The following is an 18774-nucleotide window of genomic DNA, read 5'->3' as shown; positions in this document are numbered from 1 at the left end:
TACATGGTCATGGTCATATGTACTCCTCCAGCCAATGACTGGCTTCAGCAGTGATGTGGCAACAAGCCGCATGTCACCGCTGTAGTCAGTCATTTGCTGGAGTGGTGTATGTCACTATGTCCATAGCCAGCTGGATGTAAACAGTGCCAAGACCAGAAGATGGAGACAGCGGGAGCAGAATAGAGGAAAGTATGAATCGTCTGTTTCAGGGGTCATGCTACAGGAACTTAAATAATACAAATATTTTTTACCGGAAAAACCCTTTACAAGGACATGGTCCTTTTTACCGGAAAAAAAAACTTTAAATGGCAACGTTTCCATCCTGTCTCCTATTCATAAATTAGCGCTTTCCTTCACTGCAGAGGACGGCTCTCACTGGTTATTACCGCTTCCTGCCCCCAGTTAAAGGTGCCCTGCACTATCCCGTGCTAGCGCAGAAGGTACTTTTGGTTAACCCTTTAATGACAATTTCTGCATATGCATGCTACCATGGTCCCTGCCATCAGAGAGGCTGGGGCTTTTTCCTATAGTGTGCAAGCATGGCCACCGCTGCAGAGTGGTCATAACCATGGAAATTTGATGGAAAACTGAATCCAGACAGCAAAGGAGTCAATATATAGACAATCACAATACATTAGTAAGTGCCCTTGTATTAACTTTGTCTACATGAGAATATATTCATCCTAATCTCATTGGTTAACCGTAAAGTTTTCAAAATGTAAAATATTCAACACTAACACTGGCCATACATACACACATTAGATGTATCAGTCAAACCTGCCAATTTCGACAAGAATGGATGCCCATTTACTGTGTATGGGGGGCCCCGACGGCAGATGTCAGGGGAGAAAAGGATCAGGCAGCTATCTAATCTGTATGGCCGCCTAACACTAGCTGTGAACCATAGCTTTTTCTTACATCGTTCGGGTTCCCAGCTCATGGACCCCCATAGATGTCTTCTGATACGTATCAATGATATGTCTGGCTCAGTAGAATTATTTTGTTAAAAGGTGGTGCATGAATTTACTTTAGAAGAAGCTTTCATCTTTTAATTACAGTATGTCTGCCCTATGCTAAGTTCTAGAGTATAAAAAAACTGAGTGGTCTGAGCATTTCCTTTTACCAGTGACCCATGAGTACAAAAGCTCCTAAGGTTCATACAGCGATCATCTTTTCCCCAGGGATTATGCTAATAGCCATTCGTTAGTGAGTGCATATTCATTTTTGCCTTGCTTATCATTAAAAGATATTCAAATGAACATTACTCCTCTGTTCTTTATAAGCAGGTGATAAGCCTATGAGAGGGTGAAAAAAAATCAAAATTGATATTGCACAAAATGTAGCAAGTATGAAAATAATAAAATGATCACTTCCACACTAATATGTAATGATGCTTGGGCCTCAATCCAGGTGCTACTTTTCCTGCCCCGTGTACCTTGGGGTCTGATTTGCCTTTTCTAGTTATCCTGTAGTGCGGAAAGATGCGACCGCACACTGATTGGCTTGCAGATAAACTGTCGGATACTCAATCGGTATTGTGCTCAAATGCCAAAAATTGTAGTACTTTTAATACTTGTGCACAATACCCATTGGCTGTTAGACCATTGCCTCAGCAGCCCTCTGTCCAGTGTGTAATTGCATCTCTAGATGCGAGATTAGGAGGGGGGGGGGCGTATTTTAATTAAATTGGTCCGTACTCTTAGCACATAATACCGTATATCTTCTATAATGTCAAAAATATTTTTACTAAAGATGTTTTTGCATCTATACTCTTAGACTACGTTCACATTAACGTTTTGAAATCCGGCAGGCAATTTGAATTCTAATTGAGAAAGTCAGCGAAAAGCCTTAAAGAAAAAATACAAGAAATCCAGTTGCTCTGACTTATTACTACTGATATTCCATGACCTGGACGAATGAGATTAAGAATCTTTACAGACTACTAAAAAGTTTGAAAAGTTTTTGAATTTGACAAATAGTTTGATACAAATTTTCTAAGCCTATAAAATACGGTCTTGGTTCAATGTATTTGGCATAGCGTGAAATACTGATGCGTTTTGAATCCAACTTTATTCAAGAAGCAATTTTATGATATTCATTTTGGGGAACTTGGAAGATAAAATTGAAGATTTAAAGGCATAGTCAGGTGTGATGCAGCATGTTTCTGTGTCATCAAAACCAAGGTTGTATTTAAGATAAAAAAAGATCTACAAATTTTTTATTTTGCACCCCTTTTGTTCCCCTTTGTGTCTGGAATGTAGTATTTGCTGCGACCGTGCTGTAATGTATATAATAGTAATATAATGGAAGGACCAGGCCTAAGACAAAGAATTTTCAGGGTGGTTACCCCACCATGTATTTTGAAGTGTTTGAAAATGTAAATGTAATTTATTAAATTTCGTAGAAAATATTTTAATAATATTGTAATAACTAGTGTCTGATTCTATTAATATATATGGATTGTTTCAGGGATCATCTGGCACTACGTAGAAAACCGTCATTAATGAGACTTTCGCAGCAGTTTTTGATGCAGGTTTATGAAGTCAGAAGTGGATCCAGCTAAATGGAGAAGTATAAGTCCTTCCTTTTATATTTCTCATTCCTTTCCTACCCACTTCTTGCTTTGGCATCAAAAACTGCCAAAAAAATGATGTGGCAGTGGTGATAGTCATTATATTTTTCTTCTCATGAAAGGTGGTCGTGAAGCTATATGTCTCTATGGAGTGAATAGGCACAGGCCGATGGCATCATTTACCATCATCTGCCCCTACACTCCATTCTGACCTGGCATATTCTTAGAAAAAGACCGGAGTTTTAGACGCCGGTCTTAATAACCCGTATATCTGGAGGTGGATCCTCCGAAGTTATGAAGAGGTGCGGGTCTTTACATAACTTTGGCGCATCCAGTGCAAGTCTAAATGTAATGCTTCCTTGCTGTCTTACATTTAGACCATTTTGTACACCTAAAACAGGCGTAGAAAATTATGAATAAGACCAGCCTGCCAGCCCTTCCCCGCCCACTTTTTTACACCTGGCGTGAGCGGGGAAAAGTCGCAGATTGCGGCGCATCTAACCGTTGCGGCACAATCTGTGCCAGAAATACACCTAATATAGGAGTATTTCTAATATTGAATGGCCTTTATAGTGTTTTAGTATTCTTAAACTGGCCATATACACAGATTAAACATTGGCTGAATCCACCTATTTTAGCAAGAGCAGCCGACCATCTTGTGTACAGGGGACTTCTGACTCCCAGTCTTTTTGTTCTCTGGGAGATAAGCCGCAGTCAGGGGTGTCCGGCAACAGCTTTCTCTCCATTTTCCCATTCAGGACACATGAGAGCTAAGCCTGCTTATATGTGAAGGAGTCAGGAGAGGCAGCTGTAGGCCAAACAAGTATTTGGCTGCCAACGATCTAAGGCCTCACGCACAACAATACACATACCGGCCGTGTGCATGCCTCATTTATTTTGTGGAACTAGTAGTAGAAATACCTATTCTTGTCCGCAACACGGGATAGACACATGGATGTGGACAGCACGCAGATGACATTTATGTGATGTCCGCATTTTTTGTGGTCCCATAGAGATGAATGGTTCCACGTCCGAACCACGGATCAAACACGGACCCAACATACATTTGTGTATATGAGGCCTAATGTGTCTGAATGGCTTTAGACTTTAAACTTTATGTAATTTCTTGGTTTCACACACAGTAGGACAGATTTACTAATCCTGTGTAATAGTGGAGTCTGAATAAGCACTAAAGCTTGAAATATAACATTCACTATGTATAACGCACTGTACATGTAATACCCTTTCCTCTGTTGCACTTTTGTGGAATTTTTCTTTTACTCAGCATGCCATGAGTATGGCGTTTTTCTGGTGTTTCCCACAGGATTATCTATAAGACATCATAAAAAAGCATGTATAAAGATATACTAATAAAATAGCCACCCAAAACACTACTATAAAATGGCATTACAATACACACAATACATGCCAGTAAATGAGACTGTCTGAAGGAATCCTAAGAGGTGTAAATACCACCTGGGTAGGTCAATCCATTTTAGTTGCTGTTGGGTAATTAAAGGTTGTGTGATTCATAATAAAAAAATTAAAGGGGGGTTTCCAGGTCAAATCAACAATATCTGATTGGTGGGCCTCCAACTCTCAGCACTGTTGGAAGGGGCTGTGGGGCTCAGACAAGCACTGCAGCCTCTTCCTTGGCCTGTGCTGCCATGTCTGTCAGTCATATGGCCTTTCTGCAGCGGAATCTCATTCTAGTGAATGGGATTAAGATGCAATAGCAAGTGCAGCCGCTATACAATGATTGACGCTGTGCTTGGTATATTATGAAGAGGCTGCAGTACTTGACTGAGTGTTGCAGCCTCTGCAAATAGCTGATGGGGTATTGATGGACGTGGATGTATACAGCCCTGAGAATATACTACAAGCTATACCATCCTCATAAAGGTGCAGTTTTAAAGAGTTTCTTAGGTTTAGGAATATTCTCAGACATTAAAATATACTAGAAAATGACGTTGATGATAAGAGTTGGGACCCCCACATCCCCTATATAGTAAATGTATATATGCATGCACTCCTTTGTGCAGTTTATAGGTAGCCCTCTTGTTTCTTAACTAGTGATGAGTGAAATTCAATTCCAATTCAAAACGCGGTTCTATCTGTTCACAGTGCAGTTCTCTCCCAGATAGCGAAATATGGATTTACGCAAGAATGGGAGCTGCTAAAGTCTCTCTTAATACAATCTATCACAGACAATAGTACTCTGCAAATGGTGGCTGTAATGTCCACTGCGGAATACAGGGTCTTGATCGCATGTGTCTAAGTATGCAAGGGGTCTTAAAGGGGTTGTCCGGGCTTTTAGTATTGATGACCTATCCTCAGTATAGGTCATCAATATCAGGATAGGTCATTAATATCCGACACCTGGCATCCCCGCAGATCAGCTGTATAAGGGGATGGCACTCGCAGTGTGCACATGCCATCTCCTGTCTCTCTTCCTGTCATCTTCTGCTGTCTATAGCCATACAGCTGATCAGCGGGCGTGCCGGGTGTCAAACCCCCGCCGATCTGATATTGATGACCTATCCTGAGGATAGGTCACCAATAGTAAAAGCCCGGACAAACCCTTTAACAGTATCTATCCACTGCAGTAAGACCTGAATAGCTGTAGTCACAGATTACCGTACTGCCTCCTATACTTGGCCTTACAGATTCCAAATTCTCCTTTTTTCCCTCTTTCTATTTCTGTTTTTCTGTAGATCTTGTAGAGATCTGTTAGTCTCTGGAACTTGAGGCCCGATACAAAAGACCAATGCCATGTGGACTTTGCTTCCTTCCCCTTTGAAACTCCAGCCTAGACTAAAATTTAGGGGTGGGACCAGCCCACATATAACTTCCTACGAGGGCTGACCTGGGGGGATTTAAACCAGGTTTTACTATCCGCACATACTATACTGGTGCGATAAATAACATAGTATACAATGCATCACATAACATTAAAGAACACACTTATATGCAGATATCCCCAGCACTGGGGTACTGCATATGCAACGCATTTCAAGCTCTTTAATACCAAGACAGCATAAGCAACCTTACAGTAGCAATGACATGGCTTCTGGGGGGGGGGGGCGACGACAAATAGCGTCTTCAGAAACAAACTGCACATTGAATTCTTTTTATTTTTTATTTTTTTTAAAGGTCTGAAATAATTTTGCTTTTTGGCTGCAATGCCTGCTTGTGTTTGCTGTGATCCTCCTCCTTCATCTTATACTATTATACTATTTTGAAAAAGTTCTCCTGAATTGAATCATCAAAAAATTCTGAATAGATCAGAATTTTTAGAAAATTCTGGATGATTTTTGGAATCTACTTGTTCTCTATCCTTGACTGTTCTGCCTGGTTCTGCCTGTTAAAGAGCTTGCTTTGGGATCTCCCTGCAGTGCTTTAAAGCCCTTTGTAATCCAAGTTAAACCTGTCCTGTCCATCTGATGTATAACCCGGAGGGGGTGATCGCAAAGCTGATATTAACAAGACGACTTTAGAAGCAATTGGGTTCTTAAAAGATCCACGTGGATGAAATGTGCTAACATCCGTCCGTGCTGACTATAAGCAGGCTTCCTGATCCCATCAAAAAGCTGCAGGATTTCATTAACCCCTTTTTGCTTTATCTCAACTGACTCTAGCGGGTGATTAGCGGAGAAAGACTGCCGCCTTCTCATGCTGTGCCAGCCAAGTGCATGTTTGTGGGTCACCAGAGACCGTGTTTTAACAAGCATCCTTTTATTGTCCTGCTATTTGTAATGATAGCCTTGTCTCTAAATGTTTTCATGTAATAGTAGAGGGCAGAGATGCAAAATGCGGAGCGGGGTACAATTGGGCAGTGAGGGAGTAAGTAATAATAAGTGCCTATTGTCACTTTTGTGCGCTGAGAGAAACCAAATGAGCCTTTGCATAATGTTGCTTTGAAGAGCGGCTCCAGAATGAGTCATTCCCAGCTTTACGGCACAGAGGCACCGTCTCCGCCGTATCCGGTACTGCAACTACAAGCGCAGGCTCACTGGTTTCTAATTAAGTCTCTCATTGTTTTATAGCGCGATGTCAGTGGTCTGCTACCGCTTAATATCGCTGTTTGTGGTCTGGAAAAGTGCACAGTAGAACCATAATATTGCCACAGATCATTTGGATAAATGAGGATAATTGATTCTACTGTCCAAGGAGGTTCAGATGTGGAAGGTGGAGAACATGGCTGAATAATGATTGCCATTGGCATATTTAGTACTATGGACCCATTTGTATTCCTTTATGGGACCACCATGCTGGGGTGAAGACTGCATCAACTAATATACCCGCATACGATAAGCATTTAGATGTAAAGGATTCCTGGCCATATGGCCTCTTTCACACTACCATTTTTTTTTTTCCCCAAAAAACTCTTTTTTTTGGGACAAACCAGAAATAAATAAATAAATACGAAACAGGCGTAGTGTGGCAGTACCCTTATGGGTGTTTTACACAGTCTATGCCTGATATTGAGGCTTATCATGAGGTGAAAGGGCCTGAGATGCCATCCTAGACACAGCCCATGAATAAAAGTCAGGACGCACTGACATGCTACAGATTTTGTGGCAGACAAGTCACATGACACAAAAGGGCATGGCTGCATGACGCGTGACATTCCGACTTGGATGGGCTTTTTGCGGCTTTCTTGTCATGCGACACATGCCGCAGTGTAGCCCTAAAAAAACACACGCACACATTGGCAAATAAACATTGTTGTATATGAGACAAAAACACCTTCCTCGCCTGGAGCATGCTGCAAATTATATATATTTTTTTTAAGGCCATTGATTCTAAAAAATGCACCTCAATTGTCAAAAACACCTTTACTAAAAACATGTTTGTACCGTGTTTAATCATTCTCATAGACATCCATGTAACATGTGGAGGGGGGGGGGGGGGCAGCCATATACAGACGTGGACAAAATTGTTGGTACCCTTTGGTCAATGAAAGAAAAAGTCACAATGGTCACAGAAATAACTTTAATCTGACAAAAGTAATAATAAATTAAAATTCTATAAATGTTAACCAATGAAAGTCAGACATTGTTTTTCAACCATGCTTCAACAGAATTATGTAAAAAAATAAACTCATGAAACAGGCATGGACAAAAATGATGGTACCCCTAACTTAATATTTTGTTGCGCAACCTTTTGAGGCAATCACTGCAATCAAACGCTTCCTGTAACTGTCAATGAGACATCTGCACCTCTCAGCAGGTATTTTGGCCCACTCCTCATGAGCAAACTGCTCCAGTTGTGTCCGGTTTGAAGGGTGCCTTTTCCAGACTGCATGTTTCAGCTCCTTCCAAAGATGCTCAATAGGATTGAGGTCAGGGCTCATAGAAGGCCACTTTAGAATAGTCCAATTTTTTCCTCTTAGCCATTCTTGGGTGTTTTTAGCGGTGTGTTTTGGGTCATTGTCCTGTTGCAAGACCCATGACCTGCGACTGAGACCAAGCTTTCTGACACTGGCTAGTACATTTCTCTCTAGAATTCCTTGATAGTCTTGAGATTTCATTGTACCCTGCACAGATTCAAGACACCCTGTGCCAGACGCAGCAAAGCAGCCCCAGAACATAACAGAGCCTCCTCCATGTTTCACAGTAGGGACAGTGTTCTTTTCTTGATATGCTTCATTTTTTCGTCTGTGAACATACAGCTGATGTGCCTTGGCAAAAACTTCGATTTTTGTCTCATCTGTCCACAGGACATTCTCCCAGAAGCTTTGTGGCTTGTCAACATGTAGTTTGGCATATTCCAGTCTTGCTTTTTTATGATTCGTTTTCAACAATGGTGTCCTCCTTGGTCGTCTCCCATGTAGTCCACTTTGGCTCAAACAACGACGGATGGTGCGATCTGACACTGATGTTCCTTGAGCATGAAGTTCACCTTGAATCTCTTTAGAAGTCTTTCTAGGCTCTTTTGTTACCATTCGGATTATCCGTCTCTTAGATTTGTCATCAATTTTCCTCCTGCGGCCACGTCCAGGGAGGTTGGCTACAGTCCCATGGATCTTAAACTTATGAATAATATGTGCAACTGTACTCACAGGAACATCTAGTTGCTTGGAGATGGTCTTATAGCCTTTACCTTTAACATGCTTGTCTATAATTTTCTTTCTGATCTCTTGAGACAGCTCTTTCCTTTGCTTCCTCTGGTCCATGTCGAGTGTGGTACACACCATATCACCAAACAACACAGTGATTACCTGGAGCCATATATATAGGCCCAATGGCTGATTACAAGGTTGTAGACACCTGTGATGCTAATTAGTGGACACACCTTGAATTAACATGTCCCTTTGGTCACATTATGTTCTGTGTTTTCTAGGGGTACCATCATTTTTGTCCATGCCTGTTTCATGAGTTTATTTTTTTACATAATTCTGTTGAAGCATGGTTGAAAAACAATGTCTGACTTTCATTGGTTAACATTTATAGAATTTTAATTTATTATTACTTTTGTCAGATTAAAGTTATTTCTGTGACCATTGTGACTTTTTCTTTCATTGACCAAAGGGTACCAACAATTTTGTCCACGTCTGTATATATATATATATATATATATATTTTTATATTACTCCACATTCTTCATGTTCCATTTTACAACCCATTTCCTGATCCAGCTTTAGCCATTGTCTGCATAATATTCTGACATATCAGAAAGATTCTAGCATTGCTATATAGATGTCATGAGTGCTTTGATGAATAGATTGAAACGCATTGCTCACAGCTAAAGACTCCCACTTGCAGTAGTTGGCATAGCAGTCATCCTCTGATTCTTTTATTAGATCAGGCACAACTGAGGAATACATTTCTTCTTCAGATTCTGCACATGCTTACACCCTGTGCTCCCTGTTCAAATACAATTAAACAGCTGGAGTCCTTGTATACAGATATGTGGTGCGCCTATTGTTTGCAGATTACTGCTGCATCCATCAGCTTAAGGTCATCTTGGCCATATTGAGGGGATTTCCTACTCTTTGCCAGGGGTTTATTTGCCATCTATGGGGCCCCAAAGTTACTCCTGGGAGTCCCCTTTACACCGCTGAGCTCTGCCCCCATTGCACCTTCTGCTTTATTACACTGCTAAGTTCTGCCCTTTATCCTGTTAAGCCTCACCCTCTGAAAAGTCCCACTTTTAGCTTGGCAGTACAGCCTGGGCACTGATGCTACTGCTCTACAGCTGGGAAGAGCAGCCCTGGACCCCTGTGCAGAAGAACTGACTGCATGGGGGTATGTCCCTGGTTTAGTGTGTTATTTTTTATCAGCCAACTGCTTTCGGCTTGCAGGAGGCCCCCTGATCTCTGGGACCCCAAGCATTTGCATGGTGGTAAAGTCCACCAATGTTGACTGCACTAGGTGCATTGTGGGCTCTTTAATCTACTTGAGAGCAGATGATCCATATGGGCAATATCAAAGCAGAGTGTTTCCTAATCCAGGCCTCAAGGAACGCCATCTATTAAGGGGATACTCCTCTTGACCATGGTACATGGTGGTGCACTAGCTGTAGCCTTTCTTTGCAAATGGATTTGCCGCACATCATTAGAAACTGAATAGGCAAAAATGATTTACCAAATCCATGGGCAGATGAATGCACCCTCTGAATCCTGTCATCTGATGAATTGGCATATTGGGTTGCAAAGTTGCAATCATTTTGATCTTCTCTACAAGTGAACACAATCATTTGTAGAGCTGATATTAATAAAAACCGATATTCTAACCATGAAGATATGGTTCATTGAAAAATTATGTTTTCACAGAGTTTTTGCACCTATAATGATGATGGTAACCTCAGCTAATATGCTTTTATATGGCCACCCCTCAGTAGACCACTAGAGTGCAATATTGTCATAAAACCACAAGACAAGGGAAAAACATGAGCACATGGTCTTTGTGGATCCAAAGCACCAGAATGTAATAGAAATGATGTGGCTTAAATATACGGTGTAAATGAAGCTCATATGCATTAGAAAACCTGTTATTCTGACTCCAGGATCTATCCAGAGGATCAATTCACTGACTTTTGGCGTATCCAGACAAAGTCTGGATAAATCCCACACACCATGAGAAAGATGCTGTATTGTATTGTATTGTATTTTAGTTTATCTTATACTATTAGTGGCCTATTTAGCTGTAAAAACGCACTGTGTGAACTATTATTTAAGTAGACTCTGTGGCTCTGATACCACAATGTGGAGATCTGGTCCATGTTTTATATTTGACATGAATTGGTTTAAAATGGTCCCAGTTTTTTATTTTATTTCTATTCAGAATTATATACCACTGAGGAAGTACATACGTGTACCGAAACACATCTGGTGGTGGTTTGTGAATGGGCAGTGTGCACGATAATACAAGGTGAACACGAACACTATTATCAATCGAAGTCGGCGTTCCGTGAACCTCAGAGCGCATGCGCTGGGTAGTCGCAGCCGAGAGAGGCACAGCAGAGACCCGCGCTGTGAGACCAGAGCGAACGCAGTGAGTAATGCACAGGAGGTTGCGAGTGACGCAGCGGACATCTGCGCTGAGAGACTGGAGCAAAAGGTGGTTGATGATGTACAGGAGGTCGTGAGTAACACGCTGCATTGTGCCATACAAATGTGAACAGCAACTAGCAGCCATTTATTATAATCTGCAAGTCTGGATTATTCACACCATATGAAAAGCTGGCTTGGATTAATAGCACAATTTTAACACATAAATGTGACTGTGCACCGACCGTGATAAAACGCACTAATGTGAATAGACTGCAACTAATCACAAGTAACAAAAGATATGGACGCCACCCTGTCTGTCTATATCAGATGACTGAATTATTTGAAAGTAAATCCTCAAATGTTGAATCACACACCCAAACACAAGTCAAAAACCGCATTTTTGACTTTTATTTTTTATTTATATGCGTGAGATCCGCATTATAAAGGGATCAGTTCTGCTAATCTATTGTGAATATATTTTAAATTGGGGATTTATGATTTATTGGTATATTGTGTGATTAAATGTTTTATATATATATATATATGGAAAAGGAATGACTAAAAATACTTGCGAATCATTGTGAGCCATAGTCACATTTGGCATAGCTGTACAGCTGAACATTTACAAGAGAATTATATCTGATCTCACAAGTGCTTCCGATAGTCTAACGAAATCCCAAACAAGAGAATTCTCTCAACCATAATGATTTTCTACAAGGAGAATATAGTCCATATGGTCGGAAGCATTGTTCACTTGCATTGACCTGCATGAATTCTCTGCTCTGACTAGACCCCACCGAGGGGAAAATTATGTACAAGAACATTTTGAAAGCATTAATAATTGTCCAGCAGTCTTCTGGTTAAAGAAGCTTTCTGGCTTGGGGAACCTTCATGATCAGCAGAACGAAGAGGTTCTCTGGAACGCTGTGGGTGCTTCAAGGTTTATCCAGACGCAGTGGGTGGCCCATGACTTTGACTTGGCACCAATCATCTCACTGTAGTACCAGGAACAGAAACATTGGTAGGTATGGCAAGGCCTGTGCGTGCCTGGTCGGTCCCTCACCAGTTACACATTCATGGCCTCGGGATAGGCCTACACTCTATTCTTAGCATGTAACTTTAATGATAATTTTAAGCAATAATTTGTTCTGATCAAATTGTTAATAGCTGGTAGCATTTACTGTGTACATGTCAGAAGTATTTGTACATGGTTACATATATCACCTGTAGGGTCCCTTTCTAAAAAAAAAAAAACTAAACAAAAACATATACCGGTACCATATAGTATGTGTGTTTTTTTTTTTTTTGCTGAATTTTTCTGTATGGAATAATTGGAATATGGCTTTATTCAATACAGCTACAAAAATACATAAAAGCAGACTCTTTTGGCCTCCATCAGGTGAGGGGGGGCTGTGAATAGTTGGTGATTTTCTTAGTAAAGATTCTCAGTATAAATGGAGACATCCATCAAGTCCATAGAAACCTATAAAGAAAATGAACTAATGCTTTCAAAAGCCATACAGTTCAGTTGAAAATGATTCCATAAGTGCCAAACCAAATGGCCTCTCGTCTAATCAGAAACGAAAATGAAATGATTTCTTAAAGAGCCATTCAGCAGCACTTTATCCCAGTAAATTTGCCCTTTGTGCATATTTAGCTGGATGAGGGGAATCGGTAACTCTCGACCCCTTAGTTTAAGATGACAGCAGCGTGGAGTATGGCACTTTGGAGTAGTGAATCAAATCCAACCTAGTGCTACTCATAAGGCTATGTCTCATGTGTATAGGCATTGTGGTTCTTCTGGTGCAAACACATGATCACTGGGGACCCATCCATCAGCTGTAAGCAGAGGGGCCCACAACGTGAGAAAGCATTGAAAGGCGGTGAAATCACCAGGAATTAACTTTTGTGTCAATGTACATTTCTTATTCAAACCTGATTGAGCAGGGACATTTGACATGAGTGCTACTTTCCAATGCACCGTAAAGTGAGGTGTGCCATCCTCTGCTTTATCTGCATAGGATTCCTTGGTTCTTTGAGGTTGGATTTCATGGCTTGTTAGCAGTTTTGGGGAATCTTCCGTCATCCTTTTTTGCACCCCAAACATGTGCAGATGAAGCTGAGGACCGTTCACTTTGCTTCACTGTGCCTGTCTGGAGTATATAATCAGTGATGACATCAGACACCCATGGGAGGTCAATCAAATTTCAATGGGCGTGATAACATGATGACTCCTCACCCCTACAGCACCGCCCAGATGACTCCTAGTAAGCTATTTACATATAGCCAATTTCAGCAGGGGCATTTCTAGAAAGACATTTTCAAGCACTGCTGCATCATGATGTTGGTTTATGACTGAAACCCTGGGGACAGGTTCGATTTACAGAGAGTCTGTCGCCAGGAAATTCTCTGTTAAACCAGACACAATGCATTGTAGGACTAGCTCACCTTTCACTTACTTTTAATCTATATGCAAATCAGCAGTTAAGTGAACCAGGAGTGGCCCTAACAAACTCTGTGCACCCTTGCTCCTTTTCTTCCTCTGCCAACCACTCCTTCTTCTGATTGACAGGGCCAGTTGAGAAGACTAAGCAAGGACATGACCCTGTCCATCAAGAAAGAGAAGGAGTGTTCAGCAGAGGAAGCAGGAGCAACAAGAGTGCACACAGTGGTTTAGACCCACCCTCAGTGCACTTAACTTCTTCTTTGCATATGAATTAAAAGTACTTTTTTCCAGAATGAAGCTTTGGACGGCTAAGTGAAGGTATAATTTCAATCATCTGAGCTACTCCTACAAGACATTGTACCTGGTTCATCAGTAATTTCCTGGTGACAGATTTCTTATTGAAAAAATAAGGTTTTCTTTACTGAGCAAAGCCAAGTTTTATGAATTCCCATTCTGATATCTAGACCTGTCAGACCAAGCTTGAAATGTGACCAAAAATATGATTCAGCAGTTTATGCATTTTCCTTGCATGAGGTTGTAAGTTTTTGAGATTCTAAGGCAGTAACAAACTGTGTGTCCTGAATTCTTCTATTTATTCGCATCTCAGGCCGAAAGGATTTCTGTGCTATAATGTGAATAAAGCTGATTATATGTAAATATCTTATACCTCTTTCACATCTGCAGCACGTTCTCCAGCTTTGACTCTTTCAGCTTAGGCTACTTTCACACTTGCGTTTGGGGTTCCGCTTGTGAGATATGTTTGAGGGCTCTCACAAGTGGCCCCGAACTCAGTTTGGCTCCGTTCCGCCTCCATTCCGCTCTGGAGGCGGACACCAAAACGCAGCTTGCAGCGTTTTGGTGTCCACCTGGCCGTGCGGAGCCAAACGGATCCATCCTGACTTACAATGCAAGTCAATGGGGACGGATCCGTTTGACGTTGACACAATATGGTGCAGTTGCAAACTGATCAGTCCCCCATTGACTTTCAATGTAAAGTCAGGAGTCCATATTAATATACCATTTGATCAGAGTTTTCTCCAATCCGATGGTATATTTTAACTTGAAGCGTCCCCATCACCATTTGGCTCCATTCCGCCTCCATTCCGCTCTAGAGGCGGACACCAAAACGCAGCTTGCAGCGTTTTGGTGTCCGCCTGGCCGTGCGGAGCCAAGCGGATTCGTCCTGACTTACAATGCAAGTCAATGGGGACGGATCCGTTTGACGTTGACACATTAGTGGCACTGGCCACTAATGAATTTAATACTGGGGAGGGAGGGAGGGGGGCCGCACTGGCCACCAATGAATTTAATACAGGCGAGGGAGGGGGGCCGCACTGGCCACCAATGAATTTAATACTGGGGGTTCCGCACTGGCCACCAATGAATTTAATACTGGGGAGGGAGGGAGGGGCGGTGGCACCTGAGGGGTTAATTGTGCTGATCACAGCCCCCTGTAAGAGATCGGGTGCTGCCAGGCAGCAGGGGGCAGTCATGTACACAGTTCTCAGTATATTCTAACTTGAAGCGTCCCCATCACCATGGGAATGCCTCTGTGTTAGAATATACTGTCGGATCTGAGTTTTCACGATGTGAAAACTCAGATCTGAAAAACCAGTTATGCAGACGGATCTGTTCTGAATGGATGCAAGCGTTTGCATTATAGGTGCGGATCCGTCTGTGCAGATACTAGATGGATCCGCACCGAATGCAAGTGTGAAAGTAGCCTTATATGTGCAATAAATTTGGGGCATTTTACATTCTTACATTCTCAAATTTTTAAAAGTGGATGGTGTGGAAAGTGGAGTGATATCTCAAGAAGTATTAGACTTAAAGATGCACCAAATTTAGCATTGTATGACGTTTCATAAATTTTAAGCAATGCAGACTCTGCAAAACTGACTTCCAAATTTCCCCTCGTGATAAATCTCTTCAGTGGAATTGTACCACAGGAAAACACAGCGCCTAGAATGGTAGAACGCAATTTTGGGTGATTGCTTCAAAGAGGCTTTACCGAATGTCCTTTGTAGGAAAATGTACTCTCCTACAGTGCCTCTTGAACTTTTCCACATTTTTTCACCCCACAAACTTAAATGTATTTTCTTGGGATTTTATGTGATAGACCAAGTAGCAAGTAGTTCTAAAATTTGGAAAAGATACATGATTTTCAACATTTTTAATGAATACAAATAAAAAAAAAGTCTGGAACAGGGCAAAGAAGAAAAAATGGTGAGATTGCAGGCAGGTACATTTAAAAAAAATAATAACTTATTGGCCACTAGAGATGACCGAATTTCTCAAAAATTCGATTCAGCCGGTTCGCCAAATTTTTTCCAAAAAGATTTGCTTCAATACGAATTTATTTGAGGTGAATTATGTTAAGAAACAGCTTTTCCCAGGCTGCAGAGAGCCTTTATAGGGGTGTAGAACACTGTGCCTTGCAGTAACACGCATAGGGAGTCTGCTTTGGTAGTGAAATAATACTGGGAGTCAGTATGACATGCAGATGACAGGCATCGCTCTTAGAATCACTGCACACTTCACTTATTAGGGCAATCACGGGGCCAAAACTGACCAAATAAGTCAAGTGTAAACTCAACCGTACAGGTCGATGTTAGCGTCAAGAAGAAGCGCACTCCTTTTACACCGGTGTCAGCTGATTCCACATAGATGTCTACAGAACCTGTTCTATTAAACGGTCATACAAGTAGAGCCCCCGACAGAGTGGAGAGGGTGTCAGCAGTAAGTTTGTGTTGATGTCACAGATTTTTTTGCCTTTCCTCTGATCCTTCAGAACAATAAATAAGCCACAAAAAATGGATCCTGTCTGTGGAGCATACACCTTCACTCGGTCAACATTTGGTCAGTAATCCATCAGTATTCCTAATGCCCCAAAAAACAGGAGTGGATTTAAAATAGAGATGACCCATAAATGGAATATTTGCATGTCTTCTGTGTTTTTTTACCCACTCCTGCTTTTGGCTACCAAATCATAAGCCCATTCTGATGGGACCATACAGGTCTTACAGCTGTTATATAGACAGGATCCGTTGTGCGTCTCATTTTTCCTTCCTTCTGACAGATCAGAAGAAGGGTCAAATAAATGATGATGTCAGCCAGGCCATAAGGCAAAATAGTGGCACCAGGGCCGGCATCAGCACCCGGCATACCCGGGCAAGCGCTGGGGCCTACTGTTCCTTAGGGGGCCCACTCATTTCCTCACTTCAAAATTGTGGCAGTCGCGGTCCCTTTGAACATGACCCTGCCTAGTATCACAGAACACAGAGCGTGCTGCATGTTCGCTCAGCAGCACAGGGGAGAAGGAAGCTTTCCCTCCCTCCCCCCTGTGCTGCTGCTGCCGCCAATAAGGTGAGAGTGGGCAGAGGAGGGGAGGGATTGTGGCCACTGTGCCACCAATGATAATTAACCTTTAATACAGATACAGGAGGCGGGAGCCGGTGGCAGAATCACATAGTCAGCACCCGAACTCTGACAGGGAGCTGCGATCAGCGGCAGTTAACTCCTTAGGTCTGTTAGGGGTTAACAATGAGTCTGGAGGTGGTGACAGCATTAGGAGGCCACAGAGTGGCAAGGTGACATAGTGTGGAGATGGCAGCACATGAATATTTTCAACTTACTGAAGCTGCTTGATTTAATTGCAATTCGGTCCTTACAGCAAAAGGAGCTCTTCAAGCACTCATCAATTTTTTTAAAAAAAAACATGTTTGAAATAAAAAATTTCACCACAACGTAATTGGGTCCATACCACATATAACTGCAGCGCTGAACGCCGAATATATTTTTCTTTTTCTACTGATTTACACCACTAAAGGCTTTACCACATTTAACTGGAACAGTGAACGCAGAGTATATTTTTCTTTTTCCAGGTATATACGCCACTAAAGACTTTTCAACAGAGGGTTATAGGCTATCAGTTTTAAAAAAAACACTGGCGCCTGAGGCGGAGTGTTCTGAAGTGAACGGGACGTAGCGGAGGAAGTAGGTCCACGCTGGAAGAGCGAGATGCGGTGCTCGTGCAGTTTTTGTGCTGCAGAGAAGTCCCCGTAGTGTCCAGTAAGCAATACCACAGATAGATGCGAGCTGGTGTAAATTAGTTCACATTTTTGTCCAGGGTAAGTGCATAGTGTATTCACCTGTATTGGTGCACCGCTCTTATGGACGTGCGACGCCGCAGTCCGCAGAACACACGTGCTCCTCTGTTCCCGACTTCCAGACAGTTCACGCTAGTGCAGCTGCAGTGCGCGCTGATAATGACGTTGTCACGTAAGCGCGCAGTGTGTGAAACGTGCTGCCAGGCCTTGCCTCCTTAAAGTGACCATGTCTCAGCAGACCATAACAACCAAAAAGGAGGACTTCAATTTATTGATAAGCCTTCTATGTGGGACAGTATCAAAAGCCCTACTAAAGTCTAGATAAGCGATGTCTACTGCACCTCGGCCATCTATTATTTTAGTCACCCAATCAAAAAAATCTATAAGATTAGTTTGACATGATCTCCCTGAAGTAAACCCATGCTGTTTTTTATCTTTCAATCCATGGAATTTTAGATGTTCCACACTCCTCTCCTTAAGTATGGTTTCTATTAATTTCCCCACTATTGATGTCAGGCTTACTGGCCTATAGTTGCCTGATTCCTCCCTACTACCTTTCTTGTGAATGGGCACAACATTTGCTAATTTATAATCTTCTGGGACGACTCCTGTTACCAGTGATTGGTTAAATAAATCTGTTAATGGTTTTGCTAGTTCACCGCTAAGCTCTTTTAATAGCTTTGGGTGTATCCCTTCAGGCCCCTGTGACTTATTTGTATTAATTTTAAACAGCTGACTTAGAACCTCTTCCTCTGTAAAGACACATGCATCAAAAGATTCATTATTCTTACTCCCTAACATAGGTCCTTTTCCTTCATTTTCCTTTGTAAAAACTGAACAGAAGTATTCATTGAGGCAGTCAGCTAGTTTTTTATCTTCTTCTATATACCTTCCTTCTTTTGTTTTTAATTTGTTAATTCCTTGTTTTAGTTTCCTTTTTTCATTTATGTAACTGAAGAATGTCTTATCGCCTTTTTTCACTGACTGAGCTAATTTCTCTTCTGCTTGTGCTTTAGAAGCTCTTATAACTTGCTTGGCCTCTCTTTGCCTAATCTTATAAATTTCCCTGTCATCCTCATTTATTTTTTATTTATTTTTATAATTACTAAATGCTATCTTTTTATTTTTAATGATTTTGGCCACTTCTGCT

This window comes from Bufo gargarizans, chromosome 3, assembly GCF_014858855.1.
Source record: "Bufo gargarizans isolate SCDJY-AF-19 chromosome 3, ASM1485885v1, whole genome shotgun sequence".
Taxonomy (NCBI): domain Eukaryota; kingdom Metazoa; phylum Chordata; class Amphibia; order Anura; family Bufonidae; genus Bufo; species Bufo gargarizans.
This window is presented reverse-complemented; position numbering follows the sequence as displayed.